At 37.5% G+C, this 6,565-nt stretch overlaps 1 long non-coding RNA gene across 1 annotated transcript; it reads right to left on the bottom strand.

Annotated features, from left to right (window-relative positions):
* Positions 1–2,516: 2,516 nt before the first annotated feature.
* Positions 2,517–5,155, bottom strand: LOC136347448 (uncharacterized). Its single transcript, XR_010733498.1, has 3 exons — positions 4,944–5,155; positions 4,596–4,877; positions 2,517–2,642 (listed from the first exon to the last, which is right to left on the bottom strand). It is a non-coding gene; the product is annotated as an uncharacterized lncRNA (long non-coding RNA).
* Positions 5,156–6,565: the final 1,410 nt, after the last annotated feature.

Below are 6,565 nucleotides of genomic sequence, written 5' to 3'. Positions count from 1 at the left end.
ACTAACCGCACGAGACACCCGCAGTATCCTTAAACTTGCGAAAAAAACCTATGAGAGGAGAGAGATTGCAAAACACATTGAGACAGATTTTGGCAAAACCGCCTGTGCTCAAACTGTGAGAAATCGACTTCACGAATTTGAGTTCGAAGGAAGAACTGCTCGAAAAAAGCCGTTCATAAGTGAAATCATCGTCTAGATTTTGCTAAGACACATGCAAATAAGCCTTTATCGTTTTGGGAGAACGTAATATTCTCAGACGAAAGCAAATTTAATATATTCGGGTCAGATGGAAGGAATTTTGTGTGGCGAAAACCCAATAAAGAATCAGATCCAAAGAATCTTACTCCAACTATCAAACATGGAGGAGGCGGCGTCCTAGCGAGGGGATGCATGAGTGCTGCGGGAGTTGGCGAACTTGTCGTCATCGATGGTATCATGAATGCTGCGAAGTATGTGGAGATGATCCGAGGCAGTTTGAACCGAAGTGCAACCAAATTGGGAATACGGGATTCATATTTGTTTCAACAGGACAATAGTCCCAAACACACTGCCAGAGTAACCAAGGAATGGTTGTTGTATAATGAACGACAGTTATACCCTCCTCCTCCCCAGTCATCGGACGTAAACCCGATCGAAAATTTTTGGGCTTATTTAGAATCACAATTAAAGAGGGATGAAATTCGATATCGCCCACAGTTAATCACGAAACTAGAAGAATGTTGGCAACAAATTAGCCCTGAAATGACCCGAAAATTAGTTGAATCAATGCCCAGAAGACTCCAGGCAATAGTGAATGCATACAAAGTATTAGTCTTTTCACTCTTTTCAAATATGACATGCGATACGGTGTACAAATGCTTTTTGTGCCTACAAAAACGGCCTATTTGTTAAATATTCTTTGTTGCGTCAGTACTTTTCTTTGTTACCTAATTCAAAACGTTTGTTATATGATATTATATTAGTATGTATGAGGAAATTTACATTAAACAATAATTACATTTAAAACTACAGAAAAGCATTGTGTACGGATGATTTTTTTGACCCACTGTGTTTCAAGAAATCTGATAACTATTGGAATTATTGGATACTACAATCATAGATAGATGGGATTCACGCCAGTGGCGTAACTGGTCATTAGTGTACATCCCATACGGGACGTCTGCTAGTCGAAAGAAAACCACATGAGTTTCACCTGCAGACGGATTCAATATCTCGCATTCCCTCCTGTAGTGCGATTATACATCATCATTCTACATAAAAAAATGGTAGATTATTATTAAACGCACTTGATCAGCGCAGGACAATTTAATTTGCCACATCAGTCATGCGTAATACAATAAGCTCGTCGAAAATTATTAATGAATTTTGGGGTATATGTGATAATGCAATTCGGAATGAAAAAAGCACGTCCTAGGCTGTATAATTATTTTTTATTGTTTGTTGTTTATTGCACAGCTACATACAGTTATTTTTATTGTTCATTGCAAATGAGGCGATATCAAAGAAAGTTACGCAATGTACGATCCTTAACATCAACAAATGGAGGCCTTCAAATTGCAAAAATGGCTCACTATTATGGTAATGCCTCTATTACGCAACCGAACTACGTGCTAAAGCCCTTGTAGAATCTAGATTCGTCCAAGTTGTTGAGGAAGGCTAAACTTCTTCCCTCACTTTTTAATTATTCAATCAAAACCGGGTCCACGTACAGCCGGTCGTACTTAATTAGATGAAATTGATTTTCGCTCAATTCAGATTCCGAAGTAAGATATCATATTAGGTCAGAACAATAAGAAAAATTGCGGGTACCGATTGATTAATTATTACAGTTTCCTAATAAACAATAATCTCACCGATACCCTCAAGATTTAGATAAACTGCGTAACCGCTAGAATGTGCACAGTTTTTTTTTTAATTAAAACCCGATGGAGGTTGACCTCCAATCTTGAAGAGATTGCGGTGCCACATTGTAATAAGGCAATAATTATTACAAAAGACGAAATGCCCAATAAAAACCGGGTAAATAACAGAGACCGATTTGTTGCTAACGGAGTGTCCATAAATATCTTTTTTGCAAGGATAGATTTCAATAGATGATAAACGAAAAGTAGGTTCAACTATCGCAATGAACTTAGTGAATTAAGACAAATCATGTATTTCGCATTTTGACTAACAAAAACCTAACTGGGTTAAACAAATTTTCAAATCCTCTGAAATCGCTGGTTTCGATTCTCATGCCTATTTCGAAGTGGAAATAGATCGTTCTGCTGCAATACTTTTTTTTTAATTAAAAATTTTCCTATATTACAACGATCTGATCTTAAACACCTTATGCCTAAAATTTGAATGCCATACGTTGATTTGTGTAGGTTTTAGAGCCGCTTTTGGTGAACGCCTTTGTATATTTGTGAATATGGAAAAAATTGCTTATCGATATGTGATTTAATAGCTTCGTTTGAAAGGTTTTAGTCCATCCGACTCCAAAGCAAAGCTAGATTCTATTCTGAGGGAATCGGGTTCAGAACTGTAAAATATTGGATGGCAGAGTTCAAACGCGGTCGTACGAGCTGCTCAGTCGAACTCCGTAGTGATCAATCCAATGACACTCCAGATCTGATTACTCTAGACATTGTGGTGAAAATCTACAAAACTATACTTGAGGACTGTCGGCTAAAATTTCGCAAGTTAGCGGACATGATAGGCGCTTCAAAAACTGCTGGTCATCGCATTTTGACCGGACAATTGAATATGAGAACACTGTGCGCAAGATGAACAGAAACAGCGGCGTGAGGATGTTTCAAGGGAGCGTTTGATAAAGTTTCGCAACAACAAAACTGAGTTTTTGTATTGGTTGACTCAACGAGGAGCATCGGGCTCAAAGAAAGTGAAAACCGTTCTAACCGCAGGAAAAGTGACGGCGTCAGTTTTTTAAGATGCACGTGGGATGATTTTTATTGATCATTTTCCCCGAAGGAAAATAATGAGCGAAGAATATTATGCAAATTTATTGCAGCGTTTGAGCGAAGAAATTAGGAAGAAGCGACCGCATTTGGAGAAAAAGAAAGTGTTGTTTCATCAAGACAACGCACCAGTCCACACTTCGGTCATCGCGATAACCAAATTCAATTAACGTGGTTTCGAACTTTATCCTCACCCACCCTATTCACCAGATTTAGCCCACTCAGATCATTTTCTATTTCCAAACTTGAAAAAATGGCTCCGGGAAAAGAGATTTATCAGTAACGAAGAGGCGGAGTCCGAGGTTGATGCCTATTTTAAAATCTTCGAAGTTTTTTACTATAATGAGGGTGTAGCAGCCATGGAACATCACAGTGAAAAGAGTACCAATCTCAAAGGAAACTGTGTTGAGAAATAATGTAATATTTTCCAATTTTTTTCTATAAGTCTTAAGTCGGGTACTTCTGGGACTATCCTCGTATTTTCTGATCGTATTTGGTCTTCCTGCTGACGGTAACTTTTTACCATCGGTCATTTAATATTTAGAATCGCAGATTCAGACTTCCTATTTAATTATCTCATTAATGATGAATTGGCTAAGAACAATGAAGTTGTGTGATTATTGTATAATGAACTATTATTGATTGCTTCAGTTGGGTTCCGATGGTAAATTAACCTTTATAGCGAGAGGTAGTAGTACAGTTTTTTTTTTTTTTGAAGAAGAAGAAATGCAGACCAAACTGCAGTACTTTCTTTCATGGAAATATTGTGTAAGTATTTGGCGGAGAGCTTTTTTTGAAATACGATTTCTAATGCTTTCATGTCTCATATTGAACGTTTTTAAATGTTGAACGTTCAGCTGAAACGTCAAAGCCTCAAATACAGAATGTCCTGGAGACAGCTAAAGAATTGAAAGTTTTATTTTTGAGTGAAGGAAATTCAAAGCTCAGACATTAATGGAAAGATTTAAACGCTAAATTCTTCAATCTTCATTAATACCCCGCCTCTTAGACCGAGAACAAATTGTGCGATTTTCCTGAACTAAGTAAGCTCTTTTTAAAGATAGTTCTACAGTTTTTCAATTCTGTAGAATGGAATGTAGCCCCGAGTTTGTGGGCTCGCCAAATTCTATTTGCGAACGCAAATTTTCTTCGAGATAAAATTTTCTGTAGGCAGAGCCAAATTTATGAAAATTCTACAGTTTTCCGAAATAATCAACAACTTGGACGAGAGCCGCACTCTTCTCTCTTCATTAAGGAAAAATGTTCGAAGAAACGAGCAAAGAAAATCTTGTAATGGCGGATTTACAAATTATTATATTTTGACGGTCGCAACACTGCAAAAGTTACTCTAACACCTCTTAATGAGAAATATCCAACACTGAGCTTGTCTTGGAATATTATTTATACATCAGTTATAGTTCAATATTACCAAAAAGTATTCCTAAATATTTTCAAGCAAATGTTGCTAACCCTCGCACCCAGCACACTCAGTAACTCAATTAAAACTCAAGTCGTTCGGCTTCGTATTCAGGTTGCTTTAACTGAGTTACTTAATTAACTTAGTAATGAAGTTCCTACGTATCTACTTCTCTTTATTTACATCCTAACCTTTCTCGACATCACAAAAATACTTACCAAATTGAACTTGCTACTAAAATGTCAGTTGACTCAGTTGCAGCAACAATTGAATAAGGCAAGTTCGACGTATACACTGCCTGCCCGTCCAGCAGACTTGAATCAGTACCTATGGAACCAATGGCAGCACGTTTTACGGTACTGCCCGAGCAACTTAATGCATTTTCGCATGTACACCCTTGATTCTTTCAATGAAGAGTTCCCAAATTCACGCCATTATTATCAGACGCTCCATATTTATTGTTGCTACGCTATAGCCGTGATTTTTCTCCTTAGTTTCTCCTACCAAGAAGCGCCGATAACACAGAAATATGAATCTTCTGAGGTTTTTAGAGCGATTCGATTTACCTGGCAACACTGGCTAATGCATTGTGTAACTGGTGAAAGGAAGGGCATCATCTCGGAGGTGCCCCGCCCTGCCCTGCGGCTATGGGGCCCCCGCAGAGCGCTACTATAGACGTTCCGCGCGCCCCGAACCTCACCAGTGGCGTTCATTCAGATCTTGTCTAGTGAATTGGGAAACATAAATACGAAATATGCGTTTCTGTGATAAGATCGACATGAAGTAGAAAGTTCTAATAATTAATTGTTTATGGCTTAAGGACTGATGTTTTTCGACAGCCCTAAGTGCGAATGAAATTCGGACAATATCTTTTGTAATAATAAATAAAGTGTTGAAAATCAATCGGTCGGCATAATTATGTGTTTTTTGTATTTTTTATTTTTTTTGAACAGTTTATTATAAATTGTTTCCTTACGTTCACTCTTTCACTCTTTAGAGCATGCGGATCTTCAAATCTCCTTCGTTTGCAAATGAAGCATAACTGGAATTCGTATGATGTCACCGGAGGTCGAACGGTAAACACAATCGTTATAAATATGTCATCTAGTATTAATTGGATTAATTCCATTGACACCTAATATACATATTGTGACAAGGAGTAATTGCGGTATGTAATTGGATTTTCCTGGTAACATTTAATTTATTGGAAGAGGAGCTTCTGGTATTACCATGAGACAATCCATTTGTGTATCCGCTTGATTTCATTCCAGGCAGGAGCTAGTTTTTCTTTGTTAATTATTCTGAGAAATTCTGTGGACGTCCGTAACTTCTTATTCAATGATAAATCAAGATGCATTCATTTGGGTCGAGTTGGAAATGATGATATGAAAGGAGAATATTTTATAGATTGATAAATAATGTTCCTTAGCGGGTAATGTGTCATTTTCTAATCTTTCATTCTCAGTTCGTTATGTGAATTTCTTTTGCACCAAAAGAGATTCAGATAATTTAGACAGTTAGAAACCCAAGCTGACCTTCTAAGAATTACTACGAACAAACATGAATTAGGAAATCCATTGTTTTGGGAATCTTTGTGGTGATATAAAAATCGGCAAAGAACAGCTCCGATCTGTTGCTGATTACAAGCTCAGCTTTCTCTTTAAAATTTGAACTTATCAGTAGTTATTTTTGAAGAGTCGCGATTTTCCAGATCGCAATCTGTGCTTATCACAAGTTACCGAACCTCATGTAAAAATGTAGAATCTGCATACTATTCTGTCACCGAAACTCTATTGAGATCCAAAACCGAGTCTCTCGTTGAGAAACAATTTCAGTGTAATTTTCCACGAAATTGCTTCCATGGGCAATGCATAGTAATAATTTCGCTACCATCAATATTACAATAACGTTCTCGATTGCCAATGTAAACAAAGATGCTCACAATCGACGTAACTCTTTTGTAATCTGGTTTAACAGAAAGAAGCCACGATCCAATAATGTTCACCACGGTTTGAGAATTGACCAAACCGCTATACACGGTGGAACTGGTCGCAAATTACCATCTGCATACCTTTGCAAAGACTCGGATTGAATTGGTATAAACAGACCTCCCTGTAAGACACTAGGAATTCAAATAAATATCCACTTATCTGCGTTCAGAAGATGCATCACAGCAGGAGACGTCACG

This window comes from Euwallacea fornicatus, chromosome 28 (genome assembly GCF_040115645.1).
Source record: "Euwallacea fornicatus isolate EFF26 chromosome 28, ASM4011564v1, whole genome shotgun sequence".
In the NCBI taxonomy this organism is placed as follows: Eukaryota; Metazoa; Arthropoda; class Insecta; order Coleoptera; family Curculionidae; genus Euwallacea; species Euwallacea fornicatus.
Note: the sequence above shows the minus strand (reverse complement) of the source record. Positions and strands in the feature narration are given on the sequence as shown.